General features: G+C 36.2%; 1 pseudogene; it reads left to right on the top strand.

Moving 5' to 3' along the window:
• Gm12642 (predicted gene 12642) lies at positions 1408 to 2552 on the top strand (annotated as a pseudogene).
• Positions 2553 to 18234: the final 15682 nt, after the last annotated feature.

Raw genomic sequence — 18234 nt, 5'->3', positions numbered from 1 at the left:
TGGCTTCCTTTTCTATGTAAATTTTGGCCTCATTTTCTGAGAATGACATTTAATTTCTGTTATGTGAGCTTGGCTTCAGTTTACAAGTTCTAATACAGCACTCTCTGATGGAGTAATTATATTCTCAAACTGAAAGAATGCCAAAGCTTTTGAGAATATTATAACATCATATTATAATTTCACTACATTGCAATTTTGTGAAGGCATATAAATCAACGTGGGTCAAGTCTTTTAACACAATCACTAAATTTAGTGGTTTATTACAATAAAAGTTTATTTCTTACATGGTAGCAGGTGGTGCTGTAGGGGGAAAATATAGCTGGCACCTTTAAGGTGTGTGGCACTTATCCTGAGGAAGTACTTCCCCGGTACATGCCTTGAGGTTTTTGTAAATGATACTTATTTCCAGTTTAACTATGCTCCTTGACTGTGGATGCAATGTGGCTTGTCAGCCTCCTGATCTTGCCAAAAACATAGGAGAGAATAAGACCAGGTATGTCTTTAAATAGAAGACTGGTTTACTCATTCATATAGGAAACCAAGGATTCATGCATAACTTACTAATAGAGATATGGCTGTATTAAGGAGGAAAATGAGAAAAACTAAAAAAGAGAAAAGATTTTATTGTATGCAATATGGCATCAAGGTGGTATTATTAAAGAATGAATGAAAGATTTCCTCAGGAGGCCCTTAGATGAGACATTCCATAGCTATTAACGTGCTCAATGGTAAAGACTTGTAGGGAAATTTCTCTTTAATGGATAGCTAAATCCTTTGATCACAGTAAGAAATGACTTATTAAGGTGTTTATGAAGGTCATTGCATAATTCTTGGTAAAGTATAAGGCAACCTATTCAAGTTTCTGAGGGTGAAGTTTCACATCACAGGCAGAGCTTGCAGTTCCGGTTCCTTCTTAGGAACTGTAAAAACCTAGCAAGAGACATGTGTTGCTAACCAACTGTGTGTACAATGAGAAACTTAAAGAATATGAAGGAAGTTGATTCTCAGCTAAGATAATATTTGACTTGGGAAGCTGAAGAGACTCTGCTTGTGAGGGCCAAAGAGATAGGAGTAACAGACACTCTTCAAGTTTTTTATGACGGTTTTATGGAAACGTTAAAGATCACTTAATTCATTTACTAATGTTTACTACTTTTGGACATAGTTTTGTTTCCTTCATAGTTTTAAATATAATAATTTACTAGTTCAGATGTGTTACAAGTGAGTAAATAGCATTTTAGTATGAGTTTTTGCTTTAGACTGTGTCACAGTATAACACATTTTATAATGTAAATATGTGGTAATGATAGTGGTGTATATTACACAGTGTAGCTAATTTACATTTGTTTATGCTCTATAAGCTAAAGGAAGTGCTTCATAATGATGTCAGCTGTTAAGAGAGACAGTACCTGGTGAGTCCTGGGTTCCTGTGGGTTTCTTCCTGCTGTGAACATCAGGGCTCTGGGCTCTGTCTTCTGGCCACCTCCCTCACACCATGGGCCTGAAGTGGCAATCTGCGATCCTGCCTCAGACCAAGAAACCGAGACGGGCTGCTGCCCCAAAGCTGGAGGACAAGTCGGCCTCTCCCGGCCTGCCGCAGGGAGAAAAAGAACAGCAAGAAGCAGTTGAACATATTGATGAAGTACAAAATGAAATAGACAGACTTAATGAACAAGCCAGTGAGGAAATTTTGCAAGTAGAACAAAAATATAACAAACTCTGCCGCTCATTTTTTTTCAGAAGAGGTCAGAATTGATGGCCAAAGTCCCAAATTTTTGGGTAACAACATTTGTCAACCATCCACAAGTGTCTGCACTGTTTGGGGAGGAGGAAGAGGAGGCTCTGCATTATTTGACTGGAGTTGAAGTGACAGAATTTGAAGACATTAAATCAGGTTACAGAATACATTTTTATTTTGATGAAAATCCTTACCTTGAAAATAAAGTTCTCTCCAAAGAATTCCATCTGAATGAGAGTGATGACCCGTCTTCAAAGTCCACCGAAATCAAATGGAAATCTGGAAAGGATTTGACAAAACGCTCAAGTCTAACACAGAATAAGGCCAGCAGGAAGAGGCAGCATGAAGAGCCTGAGAGCTTCTTTACCTGGTTTACTGACCATGCTCATGCAGTTGCTGACAAGTTAGGAAAGGTCATCAAATTCGACATTTGGCCAAATCCCTTGCAGTACTATCTGAATCCCAACATGGATGATGAAGAAGGAGAGGCAGAAGATGATGATGACGACGACGAAGAGGAGGAGGGGTTGGAAGATACTGATGAAGAAGGAGATGAGGATGAAGGTGAAGAAGATGACGATGAGGATGAAGGGGCGGAAGGAGATGAGGAGGATGACTGGCACAGAAGATTGATGGGTTCCAAACTTCTTTTTTATTTTCTTTTTCTTTTTTAATTTTCTCCAGTCCCTGGGAGCAAGTTGCAGTCCTTTCCTCCCTGTCCCTCTGTGCTCAGTAACCCTGTGTTGAGGTCTCAAAATCATGGTTCTCAATAAATTTGGGGGAAAATATCTTGAGCAAAATACAACAGGAAAAGAATCTCCATTTCTGTTCTAAATTCATTTTGTATCCTTTCTTGTCTCAAATTTGTGGATTCAACACCACCACCATGCTCTGTGGGAAGAAAGAAAAGCTCTCCTGTTTCCCTGGCTCTGCTGGAGGGTTCTAGGCCCCTGTGTAGTAGTTTATAGAATTCTAGCTTTTCTGCTTTTCTCTGTATATTGGGCTCAGAGATTACACTGTGTCTCTATGTGAATACAGAGAGTTTGCATTTACCAACATGTATCTGTCTACTTTCTCTTGTTTAATAAAAAGAAAAAGAAAAAAGAAAAAAGGGGGGTTTAGACGGTGAGCAAGGGTGGGTTTGAGGTGTCTGGGGAAGGTGGGCATCTGACAACATGGCTTCTCCTTTGGCATGTTTAATTGTGTGGTTTAACAGACATCTTTGCAATTTAAGGTGATACTAAAAATAAAATTCTCTCCTGATGAAAAAAAAAAGAGAGAAAGAGAGAGAGAGGGAGGGAAGGAGAGAGAGAAAGAGAGAGAGAGGGAGGGAAGGAGAGAGAGAAAGAGAGAGAGAGAGAGAGAAAGAGAGAGAGAGAGAACCATACACTTCCACCTGGAATATTAGTATGCATTCTAGGATTATGAAGCAGTTTATAAAATAAAATGACTAGTGAAATAATTTTACATGAAATAATGAATATCAATAACATTTAATGAGATATGAAAAAGTCTGCTTTCGTGAGTCTATCTTATTCCAGATTCTCAGTCTGAGTTGAAAGGACTGTGTGTTCAAAGCTAAATCAAGCTACAGAAATACTATGGAATACTACAAAAATTGGCATATGGAGTATAGTCTTATATTCAGAAGTAAAATATACCTTTCCTTATCCACCATATAAAATACTTGTCTATAAACATGTTTTCTATTCTCTTGTCACTGAAGCTGTATGATCAAGATACTTGAGCTTTTAATAAATGGAATATAAATCTGAATGGTGTCATAGAAAAGTTTGAGTCATTGCTCTTGGCCACTTTGCATTATAATACAAGAGGAAAAGTTCTTTTTAAAAAAATTATTTATTTTAATTAGGTATTTTCTTCCTTTACATTTCAAATGCTATCCCAAAAGTCCCCCAGACCACCCCCCCAACACTCCCCTGCCCACCCACTCCCACTTCTTGGCCCTGGAGTTCTCCCTTACTGAGGTATAAAAAGTTTGCTAGACCAAGGGGCCTCTCTTCCCAATGATGGCTGACTAGGTCAACTTCTGATACATATGCAGCTAGAGACACGAGCTCCTGGGGTACTGGTTAGTTCATATTGTTGTTCCACCTATAGAGAAGCAGATCCATTTAGCTCCTTGGGTACTTTCTCTAGCTCCTCAATTGAGGGCCCTGTGTTCCATCTAATAGCTGACTCTGAGCATTGACTTCTGTGTTTGCCAGGACCTGACATACCTCACAAGAGACAGCTATATCAGGGACCTTTCAGCAAAATCTTGTTGGTGTATGCAATGGTGTCAGCATTTGGAGGCTGATTATGGGATGGATCTCCGAGTATAGCAGTCCCTAGATGGTCCATCCTTTTGTCTCAGCTCAAAATTTTGTCTCTGTAACTCCTTCCATGGAGGTTTTGTTCCAAATTCTAAGAAGGGGCAATGTGTCCACACTTTGGTCTTCATTCTTCTTGAGTTTCATGTGTTTTGCAAATTCTATCTTGTATCTTGGGTATTCTAAGTTTCTGGGCTAATATCCACTTATCAGTGAGTACATTTCATGTGAATTCTTTGTGATTGGGTTATCTCACTCAGGATGATGCTCTCCTGGTCCATCCATTTGCCTAGGAATTTCATAAATTCATTCTTTTTAATAGCTGAGTAGTACTCCATTGTGTAAAGTACCACATTTTCTGTATCCATTCCTCTATTGACGGACATCTGGGTTCTTTCCAGCTTCTGGCTATTATAAATAAGGCTGCTATGAACATAGTGGAGCATGTGTCCTTCTTACCAGTTGGAACGTCTTCTGGATATATGCCCAGGAGAGGTATTGCGGGATCCTCCGGTAGCACTATGTCCAATTTTCTGAGGAACCACAAGACTGGTTTCCAGAGTGGTTGTACAAGCTTTTAATCCCACCAACAATGGAGGAGTGTTTCTCTTTCTCCACATGCTATCCAGCATCTGCTGTCACCTGAATGTTTGATCTTAGTCATTCTGACTGGAGTGAGGTAGAATCTCAGGGTTGTTTTGATTTGCATTTCCCTGGTGATTAAGGATGTTGAACATTTTTTCAAGTGCTTCTCAGCCATTCAGTATTCCTCAGGTGAGAATTCTTTGTTTAGCTCTAAGCCCCATTTTTAATGGGGTTATACGACTTTCTGGAGTTCACCTTCTTGAGTTCTTTGCATATACTGGATATTAGTCCCCTCTGATTTAGGATAGGTAAAGATCCTTTCCCAATCTGTTGGTGGCCTTTTTGTCTTATTGACAGTGTCTTTTGCCGTACAGAAGCTTTGCAATTTTAGGAGGTCCCATTTGTTTATTCTTGATCTTACAGCATAAGCCATTGTTGTTCTATTCTGGAATTTTTCCCCTGTGCCCATTTCTTCGAGACTTTTCCCCATTTTTCCTCTATAAGTTTCACTGTCACCGGTTTTATGTGGAGTTTCCTGATCCACTTAGATTTATCCTTAGTAAAAGAAGATAGGAATGGATCAATTTTTATTCTTCTATGTGATAACTACCAGTTGTGCTGCACCACTTGTTGAAAATGCTGTCTTTTTTCCACTGGATGGTTTTAGCTCCCTTGTCAAAGATCAAGTTACCATAGATGTGTGGGTTCAATTCTGGATCTTGATTTCTATTCTATTGGTCTACTTGTCGGTCGCTATACCAGTACCATGCAGTTTTTTATCACAATTGCTCTGTAGTACAGCTTTATGTCAGGCATGGTGATTCCACCAGAGGTTCTTTTATCCTTGAGAAGAGTTTTTGCTATCCTAGGTCTTTTGTTATTCTAGATGAATTTGCAGATTGCTCTTTCTAATTCATTAAAGAATTGAGTTGTAATTTTGATGGGGATTGCATTGAATCTGTAGATTGCTTTTGGCAAGATAGCCATTTTACAATGTTGATCCTGCCAATCCATGAGCATGGGAGATCTTTCCATCTTCTGAGATCTTTAATTTCTTTCTTCCAGAGACTTGAAGTTCTTATCATACAGATCTTTTACTTTCTTAGTTAGAGTAACACAAATGTATTTTATATTGTTTGTGACTGTTGTGAAGGGTGTTGTTTCCCTAATTTTTTTTCTCAGTTTGTTTATCCTTTGTATAGAGGAAGGCCATTGACTTGTTTGAGTTAATTTTATATCCAGCTACTTCACTGAAGCTGTTTATCAGGTTTAGGAGTTCCTTGGTAGAATTTTTAGGGTTACTTATCTGTACCATCATATCTTCAAAAAGTGATATTTTGATTTCTTCCTTTTCAATTTGTATCCCCTTTATCTCCTTTTGTTGCTGAATTGCTCTGGCTAGGATTTCAAGTCCTATGCTCAATAGGTAGGGAGAAAGTGGGCAGCATTGTCTAGTCCCTGATTTTAGTGGGATTGCTTCCAGTTTCTCACCATTTACTTTGATGTTGGCTACTTATTTACTGTAGATTGCTTTTATCATGTTTATGTATGGGACTTGAATTCCTGATCTTTTCAAGACTTTTTATCATGAATGTGTGCTGGATTTTGTCAAATGCTTTCTCAGGATCTAACAAGAGGATCATGTGTTTTTTGTCTTTGAGTTTGTTTATATACTGGATTACGTTGAAAGATTTCCATATATTAAACCATCCATCCATCCCTGGAATGAAACCTCCTTGGTCAGTATGGATGATTGTTTTGATGTGTTCTTGGATTCAGTTAGCGAGAATTTTATTGAGGATTTTTGCATCGATATTCATAAGGGAAATTAGTCTGAAGTTCTCTATCTTTGTTGGGTCTTTCTGTAGTTTAGCTATCAGAGTAATTGTGGCTTCACAGAATGAATTGGGTAGAGTACCTTCTGCTTCTATTTTGTGGAATAGTTTGTGAAGAACTCGAGTTAGATCTTCTTTGAAGTTCTGAACTCTGTACTAAACCCATCTGGTCCTGGGCTTTTTTTGGTTGGGAGACTATTAATGACTGCTTCTATTTCTTTAGGGGATATGGGAATGTTTAGATCATTATTCTGCTCCTGCTTTAACTTTGGTACTGGGTATCTGTCTAGAAATTTGTTCATTTCATCCAGGTTCTCCAGTTTTGTTGAGTATAGCCTTTTGTAGAAGGATCTGATGGTGTTTTGGATTTTTTCAGGATCTGTTGTTATGTCCCCATTTTCATTTCTGCTTTTGTTAATTAGGATGCTGTCCCTGTGCCCTTTAGTGAGTCTGGCTAAGGCTTTATCTATCTTGTTGATTTTCTCAAAGAACCAGCTCCTCATTTGATTGATTCTTTGAATAGTTCTTCTTGTTTCCACTTGGTTGATTTCGCCCCTGAGATTGATTAATTTCTGCTGTCTACTCCTCTTAGGTGAATTTGCTTCCTTTTGTTCTAGAGCTTTTAGGTGTGTTGCCAAGCTGATACTGTGTGCTCTCTCTAGTTTCTTTTTGGAGGCACTCAGAGCTATGAGTTTTCCTCTTAGAAATGCTTTCATTGTGTCTCATAAGTTTGGTTACGTTGTGGCTTCATTTTCATTAAACTCTAAAAAGTCTTTAATTTCTTTACTTTGTTTACCAAGGTATCATTGAGAAGAATTTTTTTCAGTTTCCATGTGAATGTTGGTTTTCCATTATTTATGTTGTTATTGAAGATCAGCCTTAGTCCATGGTGATCTGATAGGATGCATGGGACAATTTCAATATTTCTGTATCTGTTGAGGCCTCTTTTGTGACCAATTATATGGTCAATTTTGGAGAAGGTACCATGAGGTGCTGAGAAGAAGGTATATACTTTTGTTTTAGGATAAAATATTCTGTAGATATCTATTAAATCCATTTGTTTCATAACTTCTGTTAGTTTCACTGTGTCCATTTAGTTTCTGTTTCCACGATCTGTCCATTGATGAAAGTGGTGTGTTGAAGTCTCCCACTATTATTGTGTGAGGTGCAACATGTGCTTTGAGCTTTTAAAGTTTCTTTAATGAATGTGTCTGCCCTTGCATTTTGAGCATAGATATTCAGAATTGAGAATTCGTCTTGGAAGATTTTACCTTTGATGAGTATGAAGTGTCCCTCCTTGTCTTTTTTGATAACTTTGGGTTGGAAGTCAATTTTATCCGATATTAGAATGGCTACTCCAGCTTGTTTCTTCAGACCATTTGCTTGGAAAATAGTTTTCCAGCCTTTCACTCTGAGGTAGTGTCTGTCTTTTTCCCTGAGATGGGTTTCCTGTAAGCAGCAAAATGTTGGGTCCTCTTTGTGTAGCCAGTCTGTTAGTCTATATCTTTTCATTGGGGAATTGATTCCATTGATATTAAGAGATATTAAGGAAAAGTAATTGTTGCTTCCTACTATTTTTGTTGTTAGAGTTGGCATTCTGGTCTTGTGGCTATCTTCTTTTAGGTTTGTTGAAGGATTACTTTTTTGCTTTTTCTTGGGTGTAGTTTCTGTCATTGTATTATTTTTTCTGTTATTATCCTTTAAAGGGCTGGATTTGTGGAAATATATTGTGTGAATTTGTTTTTGTCATGGAATACTTTGTTTTCTCTATCTATGGTAATTGAAAGTGTGGCTGGGTATAGTATTGTTGGCTGGCATTTGTGTTCTCATAGTGTCTGTATAACATCTGTCCAGGATCTTCTGGCTTACATAGTCTCTGGTGAAAAATCTGGTGTAATTCTGATAGGCCTTCCTTTATATGTTACTTGACCTTTTTTCCCTTACTGCTTTTAATATTCCATCTTTATTTATTGCATATGTTGTTCTGATTATTATGTGTCAGGAGGAATTTCTTTTCTGGTCCAGTCTATTTGGATTTCTGTAGGCTTCTTGTATGTTCATGGGCATTTCTTTCTTTAGATTTGGGAAGTTTTCTTCTATAATTTTGTTGAAGATATTTGTTGGCCTATTAACTTTAAAGTCTTCATTCTCATCTACTCCTATTATCCATAGGTTTGGTCTTCTCATTGTGTCCTGGATTTCCTGGATGTTTTGAGTTAGGATCTTTTTGCATTTTGCATTTTCTTTGATTGTTATGCCCATGTTCTCTATGGAATCTTCTGCACCTGAGATTCTCTCTTCCATCTCTTGTATTCTCTTGCTGATGCTCGCATCTACTGTTCCAGAATTTTTCCTAGGGTTTCTATCTCCAGCGTTGCCTCACTTTGGGTTTTCTTTATTGTGTCTACTTCCCTTTTTAGGTATTGTATGGTTTTGTTCAATTCCATCACCTGTTTGGTTGTGTTTTCCTGTTTTTCTTTAAGGACTTCTAGCTGTTTGGTTGTGTTTTCCTGTTTTTCTTTAAGGACTTTTACCTGTTTAGCAGTGTTCTTCTGTATTTCTTTAAGTGAGTCATTAAAGTCCTTCTTGATGTCCTCTACCATCATCATGAGATATGCTTTTAACTCCGGGTCTAGCCTTTCGAGTGTGTTGGGGTATCCAGGACTGGCTGAGGTGGAAGTGCTGGGTTCTAATGATGGTGAGTTGTCTTGGTTTCTGTTAGTAAGATTCTTATGTTTGCCTTTAGCCATCTGGATTTCTCTGGAGTTAGTTGTTATAGTTGTCTCTGGATAGAACTTGTTCCTCCCTTGATTCTGTTAGCCTCAATCAGCAGACCTGGGAGACTAGCTCTCTCCTAAGTTTCAGTGGTCAGAGTACTCTCTGCAGGCAAGCTCTCCTCTTGCAGGGAAGGTCCACAGATGTCTGGCTTTCGGACCTGCTCTTTGGCAGAAGATGAAGACTTGAAACAGGGCCTGTCCCAGAAGCTATGTTGCTTAGGCCTGTCCCAGAAGCTGTGTAGCCTTTGTAGTCGGCACTCCTACCTACACAGTCTAGTCTCTGAGAGATCCCGGACCAGAGATGGCTCCCTCAGGTGCTCAGGCAAAGCCCTCCTGGGTGGGGTGGATATCTGTCCTCCTGCAGAGGAGGTGATTGGATGTCTGGATCCCGAAACATGGTCTGCCCCAGAATCTGTGTGGCTTCAGTCTGTCTCAGAAGCTGTTAGCTTCTGTAGTCCACACTCTCACCTGCCCAGACTAGTCTCTGTGGGTTCCCAGCACCAAGATAGCACCCCAAGGTGCTCCGGCAAAGCCCTCCCAGGAGGGCAGACACCTCTCCTCTGGCAGGGAAGATGCCCGGGTGTCTGGAGCCCAAAACTGGGTCTGTCTCAGAAGCTGTGTGACTTCTGCCTGTCCCAAAAGCTGTTAGCTTCTGGAAAAGTTCTTTATAACATCTACTGAATTAGTAGTTGACTTCATGGTTGGCAAACCTTGGTTTATTTACTCTCACACAGCCATAAGCTAGTGGTTTATGTTATGATAGCATTTTTCATTTTTTGGATTGCTTTTTTGTTTTAGAATTTAATTACACTACTAGAGGTCACTATATTAAGACTCATAAACTGAAGCTAAACTGAGAGGATAGAAATTTACTCCTAGCTCAATATGAAATTAAGAAGGAAGAAAAAAAATAATAACCAATATACTTATTATAAGGTATTTTGAGAGAATTGTTCAGATTATTATCTGCATTACAAGCACTTTTCATTCAGAATTAAATAAGTCTCCAATCCCGTGTACCATGATCATAAATACATTTACCATTCATATCTTGATAGTCCAGCATAAGGGGTATAAATAAGATTCCCCTTTTTATAAATATGATAGAATCATATAATCCTTCTGGAGAGCTAGGAATTTCTTTTGTTAAAACAATTTACTGAGTGTGTTAATAAAATGTAGAACCAATAAATGAAATAATTGAAAAATTTGACTAAATGAATTTCCCTTGCTGGGAGGTAAATTCTTTTTCTATGCAACTGCTAGTTGCTGATTTTATTTTAAAATTACAACTGTAGAAAATGAAGCTGTACAAAGATACAGCTCATACATGTAACAGAATGCAACGTTATATGTCACATATCAGAATGTAATACGTTATTCATGATATTCCAAATTATTTCATAGATACTTCAGTTTCTTCAGTGTTAAGTTATTGAGTTATTATTCATTTTAAGATTTTGTCTATGGGTTACCTAATAAATATTGCCTTTAAAATTCATTTTCTTCAAACTTAATATAATTTTATGAAATCTAGATACTATATGATTAAAACTGAAAAACAAATCATCTGTTATTTTCAAATAAGTCATTTCAAAATGCTAAGAAACAAGTCCTGGATATCAGTTCTTTAAATCATACCCTGGAATCCATTTAATGTAATTTTTCTGTTTTAATTATATTAGTCGTCTTATTCATTAAAATGTTACCATTGCTCATCTTTTTCCTACTTCCTTAAATTGAACATCTCAGATTCTCTTTTTTCTTGACATAGCTTTAAATTCACTGATGTCCATCTTTTTGTTTATTAGGAGTCTACAAATTTAATGCCATTCAATTAATAATTAGAAAAATCAACTTATATTTCCTTCCTTGGTATATTTTTTAAGTGGGTCAGTAACTCAATTCTCCATTTATGCAAGTTTACTCAAATCTTTTGAGAGTGACTTTGTGGTTTCTTGTGTGGATGACGTTCCTAGGTATTTCATATACTTTTCAAATGACCATCTAGTCCATCTTCCTATTCAATGCTCTATGCATGTGTGGGGCTCAACTTTGTTAGCTGTATTGTTCATATGTGAGTTGGTTTTTATTGTTGTTTGTTTTGTTTTGTTTTGTTTTTGTTTTGTCTTTCTTATCTTTCAGTTAATAGATTGGAATGAAAGTCCCTAGCTAATGGAACAATATAGTTTTTTCTTTGGAAAGTTGCAATTTCCTGCTCATATTTTTGATTCTGTACTTTCAGGCTCCATATACAAGTCAAATTGTTGCATCTTCTTGATGAACTGAAACAGCTTTGTATTTACGGATGGCTTCAGAAAAAAATCACATGCATGAATTTTGAGAGTTCAGTCTGTGTATTTTGTTAGAAGTTAAGGTTTTATATTACTCATATTCTATAATTGATGGATTGGAATTTAACTGCACCATCAAACTTTATATGACCCCTTATTAATAGATAGAGACACGATTAATTAAGAAAGTGAAAAGCACTTCTGAGAATTGAAGTGTGCTGGTGACCTAGGGGAAGGAATATGCTAAAGTTTTAAAGTGTTTTTAATTATTATTTTTTATATCCTTACTTATCTTTAGAGGTCAGAAATGCTTCTTAATCCAAATTCAGAGTTAATGACTATATTGGCCTCCTTTTATGCTTAATAAGGGCTTTAAATCACTTTAAATTAACCATTTCATTCACTTATTTGTATTTTCTTGATGATGTAATTGAATATTTTTAATAAAGCAATCAGGATTTTGTTCTTGGCTCATGCAATTGATATGTGTTTGGTCTTATATGTAATTTATCATATAATTCATCATTCAATTTTGTACCTCAGAACTCCATTTACATTTTATTTGCTTATAAGAAATCTAATCCCTTCAGAAGTCTCTCTTATGAGAAGAAATACAAAGTCTCCAGTTTTGCTTATGTGGAAATTAAGCTTCAAAGAATTTGCTTCCTTTGGTATTTGTGTTTGGCAGTTGTTTTCTGACAGGACATTAAAGATATCCCTATAGTCTTATGGGATTTTTTTTTAATGCAACTGAGTTACCATTCTTTATAAGAAGTTCAAAGTTCACAGTTTGCATGCTGTCCTCTTTGGTGCAGCTTTCTTGACATCTTCTGAATGACCTCTTCTGGGTTGTTATTTTGATTGTGGATTTCTTATTGTTCCTTAATAGTATGCTGTTTACAATTATATTTAAAATATTTTTTTATATTTTGACATAGATGTTGATATCTTTCAAATTTCTGTGTATTTTTTGTCCATTTCCATACTCAATATTTGTTTTAATTTTCATTTTATTGAGTAATTAAATATCATTTGAAATTTTGTTATCTTTTTGCTGTTTTTGAGATATGGTTTTGCATTGTAGCTCTACCTGTCTAAAATTTGCTATCTAGCACAAGATAGTTTTGAACTGTTCCTGTCTGCTCTCTCGACCTCCCTTCTGAGGATGCAGGCATGTGCCATTCAGCTCAGTATGTGCTTAAGCTTTCTAAATCTGATAATTCTAGTATCTTAAAGTTTATAAATATTAAAATAAAAAATGATAAAAGCAGATCAATAACACTAGAATTTTATGACTGACCATGCTTATATTACGACTTCAAGACAACTTTTGACTCAGTTGTGAACTGAAGTTCCCAGGCCCAAAAGCCACATCTGTTAAACACTCCCTAATGCTGATTGGATGATTACAGTTCAATGCTTATATAGAGCTGAAATATTGCAGACTCAGATCTAAAATTATTTTACAGTTAAGATATCCCTTAATGGTTGTTATACATTGCCCAAGTCTTTGTGTAACCTAATATTCTTTCAATAACTAGGTGAAACCATAATATTTTTATTCACAGTCTAGCTTTCAACAACCTCCAAACTAATAATGCCATCAGACTACAGCTGAGACCGATATGAATCTTCTCCAGAACTTTTACAGTCAGTTACCTGTGTTAGGGGTATTAGGTCTTTTAGAACTTCCTTTTGTCCTATGGCAATCAAGTTCATTTAACATCTTCTACATCACAACATGTTATGTGGAACAACTTGAATCACAGTCCCTGGGCCATGGGCACTTATAGTTTGTTCAGAATAAACTCACCCTTATTCCTATTAAGATAACCTGTCTGTCTGTCTGTCTGTCTGTCTGTCTGTCTGTCTCTGTCTTTTCCTCCATTTCTCCTCCCCTTCCCTCCACCCCTTATTTTTATCTATCACCTATCATCTATCTTCTATCTATCTATCTATCTATCTATCTATCTATCTATCTATCTATCTATCTATCTCATCAAATGCACATAAATACACCAACATGAACATGGAACAGGCTGTGCATCAATTTCCCAACAAATACTGAAATCCAACAGTTCAGAGCTGAAATTAAGTTATGGTCCCAACTCTGTGGCTCTCATTAGATTAGATTCTTGAGGTGCCACAGAGGAGGTGCCACAGTTCAGCTTGCACTAACTCCCTTTCCCCTTTTCCAAAGAATTTCTTTGTTTTTTAAAAAACTTCCCTTCCCCTTTTCTGAGAATTACTTAATTGTATCATTTCTGAATAACAAGGCCCCTTGCTTAGAGACAGCTTGTAACCTTGCCTAGCCCAGGCAGAACGCTATATAAACAATTGATGTAATTCCTTTACCAGGATGAACTTTTAATTTTAAACTTAGTGAAGATTCATAAAATCCATCACTTAGCTTAGACTCTGTTTTTTGATAGTTGAAGTTATATTTTAGAAAGACTTATTTGTTTTTATTTGATGGGTTGACTGTTTGCCTGTGTGTAGATCTGTGCATCACTTGTGCCCAAAGAGCCAGAAGTGGGCTTTCGACCACCTGGAGTTAGGATTATAGTTAGTTGTGAGCCACCGTGTGGGTGCAGGAGAAGAAATCAGGGCCAGCTGTAAGAGCAGAGGGTCCACTGCACAACTCAACCATTTCCCCAGATCCAAGCTGAAACACCTTTCACTCTACATAAACTGTTTCTGATTCTTAATCAATTTGTACTTCAGTTTCCCTTAAGGGTCACAGAGACTCAGGTAATCTGACTGGATTCTTAGCTCTGTTTTGTATTTTACCTGTGTTGTCCTGTTTTCTTCTGCATTTACATTTTTGAACCTGTAAACGAATATGATTATGTATGAGCTCAGAAAATGACTTCTTCCAAGAAGGAGTGTTGTCTTCTGTAAATGCCTAAGGGAGCCACAGTCTCCGTTGTCTTTTAAAGTTAACATCTGATTTAAAAATCCTTAACTGAAAACAATAAGTATAAATTTTGTTTGCAACCCCTTATAAAATCCAAACTGTCTGGATTCTGAATGTGAATATTTGAGGGGTGTATTCTTCTCCTTTTTCTTTCTCTGTTCCATTTTCTTCTCTGTGTCTGTCTCCATCCTGATATCCAAGCCTGTGTGATAGCTTCTATTTCCACCCTTCAAAAACAAAACAAAATAAAACAAAGCAAACAAAAAGGAAAAAAAAAAGTTTAAGTTCCAGTTTCTCTCTTATCCATGTTGATCAGAGTTTTGAAAACCAAGTTCAAAGTTACCGAGAAAACAGAACCAGGATGGAAACAAGCTTCAGTCTCTTATCTGTATGGGTTCGTGGTCACATTTTGCTTGCATCTATAAAGATTCCTGACTACATTGCCTGTGTAGCAATTAATTTTCTACGACTGTGCTTATATTTTCACCATATAATTGGAGTGGTCTCCTCAGGAAGATCAGTCAGAACAAAGAGATTATGCAGTCTGCTCCATTGTTGAAAGAAGGGGAAAAAATTGAAAAGTCAGGAGCTTACAGTAAATTTTAATTTATTTCAAAGCCAGGCAGTTTAAAACCTTGACACCAATTCTATTTATGTTAAAAGATTTTAAAATGAGGAACAAGTATATTCACTCTGGAAACTAATTATCAAACTAAATACATGTGCTTGTGATATTAAAAAAAAAAGTCAGTGAGTGCATGTAGCTAAAACCAAATATTCCAACTGGATCCAGAGGCACTTACTCTAAAAGCAGCGTCTGGCCATTGCTCTCCTAGACTGTGCTGTTGCTGTTGTTGTCATTGTTATTTAGCTATAGAAAATGCAGGACCAGACTATCAGCTTGAAACATTATCAATTAAATTTTCTCATTAGCTATATTTGGTTCCTTAATTGGCCTTTTTGACTGTGTAATTTCAAGTGATAATTATTTGTGGCACTAGCCCATTCCTATATCAATGTTATCTCTTAATTAATTCAAGAATTGACTGAACGATTTTTTTCTCCTATCTTCAGACACAGAAGTAATTTGTGCATTTCTGCTCCTCAGACAGTGCACTCAGTATCAGATTTAGCAATGACAGCAAGAAAGTCCTGAGTCCCATATCTAAGGGTGAAAACACAGATAATAATCTTGGAGAAGCTATGCTGGAGACAAATCATATTTAGTGTGAGATCAGAATGGAGAAATATGTACAAATCACAAGACAGAAACAGAAGAAATCAAAGAAGATATGATTTATCTGCGAGGGACATCTCAAGTTGAGAAGTTGTGGACTGTCTGCAAGCAGTGGTTGAGCGGTACCTTACTCCTCTATTTGTCCAGGAAACAAGGAAGGAAGCGGGATTTCATTGGACAGAAAGATCCCCAATCTGAAAGAAAAGGATTTACACTTCAGAAAGCTTGGATGAGTAGGAAACACAAGTCAGTACTGGAAGGGGAGTCACAGTCCAGTCCAGCTTGCTGATTCTTTCACCAAAAGGAGGCATCTTCTCTCCTTTGGAAGCATCTAACAACTGCTTTCCTCTCTAATCATGTCTAACTCTTCTTTACATATCTACTATTTTAGTACCTTCCTGTTGACAATGTGCTATAAAGGGCAAATATACTTAGATCATTGCTTAAAAAAAATCAAAAGAACCTAAGAATCATTGAAAATATTTTTAATTGTAGAATTTAGATAAGGTTCTATTAGAAAAATATAAATGAAGTACAGTTGTCTATATTGAGTACCTATGAATAAATGTTTATAAGAAATATAAATGCCTTTTCTAAAGGAAAATGAATGCTATAATTTGTTTTTAATGGGACAGAATTGAGTTCTTATGTTTATTCTCCACATGTTAATTTATAAGTAAAATTCAAAGTTTCAATCAATGACATCTTTCACCATTCTTTATGTTATTCTAATGTTTAGCTTCAATAACAGAACAGAGTCTATAATAGCCAAATATATGGAAGAAAAGAATAATTTCCTAAATAAATCTAAACAGACACCTAAATGAGCTAGCTATATGGAATAAAATACTCTAAAACATACAAGTTAGTCAGACTATAAATGAAAACTGTTATATACACACTATATGTGGACACAGTATAACATATAACCATATATGTTACATGCATACAGTTCATGCAATTACAAAAGTAACACTTATATCCATATATGCATACATACATACATACACTCATATATACATACTCACATATATATGTAAATTATACATATAAATATGCATATACATCATATACATCTTATACATATACATAGACATATAATTTTATCAGAAAATAATTGGAGAAAGGATGTTTGTTTTCAATGCTCACAGAGTTAATTATAAGGAATGTATACAGGAAGAATGAGTAAATGCTTGCCCTCCTCTCCTAACTAAACTGACAAAATATTAGAAGCAAGCATACAACTGGAAAACAAAAGTGATCTTTTGCATATTGTTGGAATCACATATTGTTGAGCTCTTTGGAAAGTTACTCTGGCAACACAAAAGGGTTTAACATGTGGAGGATGCCTTAGCTTTTAATAGTTACATCACTATTTACAAACAGCATGACTCTTGGTTCTTGAAATTTTACTTGACTTCTTATAGAAAATGGTAAAAATAAGGGACAAATGAGTTGATGCAGTGGAGTGCTTAGAACAGTGCCCAGATCATTGGTGGGTCTTTTATAGTACTTTGATTATCTGGTAAGCGTTTCTCAAAATAAAATAAAATAAAATAAAATAAAATAAAATAAAATAAAACCACCCTAACTTTTTAACTTATTTGAGTTTGCTTGTTTGTATGACCTCAAAACCCCACTTTAGAGTGCACCCCTTGTTAAAACCAGAGTTTTCATACTCCTTTGTCAGCCCACCAAGTGCTAAGATTCCTGGCATAAACCTCTATGCTCACTGTATTGATTTCCTCCACCACCACAGGATGTAAACAAGGTGATGTAAACAGATCTACTAAAGTACCAAACAGAATTTATAGACTTTATAAGATAGAATCATTACTAAATTGAGGTTAAGCTGTCCTCTTTTCTAAAAGAGTTGACATAATCAGATTGTCCTGTGTTTTCTCACCAAAGTATTAACACAACTAACTCTAAATAATATGGGAGGGCAATCTATGCCTTCCCTACATGCCTTTGTAAATAGCACCACATATAGGAGCAATAATGCTGGGAAGGATATTACAGATATGGAACGATGGTGATTTTGAGACCAAAAGACCTTAGGAAGGATCTGGATTTATTGAGGAGATTATTCCAAATCAATGACATTTTGCACTAATAAGGTCCCAGTATATAGATAAGTCTAGACTGCAGCTTCAAGGACAGAATCTTAAATAGTATTGAATAGCCACCTCTCAGATATGTCAGTCTGTTTTTTGATTTGTCAGATTTCCTCCATTTATTTTGATGCTTGAGAAGCAATGAAGAGATTATGCAGACACTAGATTTTATTGTCTTTTATTCAAAGGGCTTGCACAATTCAAGTGAGATGTTGGTGAAAGAACACGGTATTGTCTTTTGTGTGTATTGGAGCGACAGTGCAATGGAAAAGGAGGAAGAAATAATCTAATTATATTTTTACTTTGATTTTTTTTGAGACACAGGATAAATATTTTCAGATGAAAATAATGCTTACATTTTAATTACATAAATCTGTGTACAGGCCACAAATACAGAGTAG

This window comes from Mus musculus, chromosome 4 (genome assembly GCF_000001635.26).
Source record: "Mus musculus strain C57BL/6J chromosome 4, GRCm38.p6 C57BL/6J".
Lineage (NCBI taxonomy): Eukaryota > Metazoa > Chordata > Mammalia > Rodentia > Muridae > Mus > Mus musculus.
The sequence above is the reverse complement of the archived record's forward strand: the minus strand, read 5'-3'. Positions and strand labels throughout refer to the sequence as shown.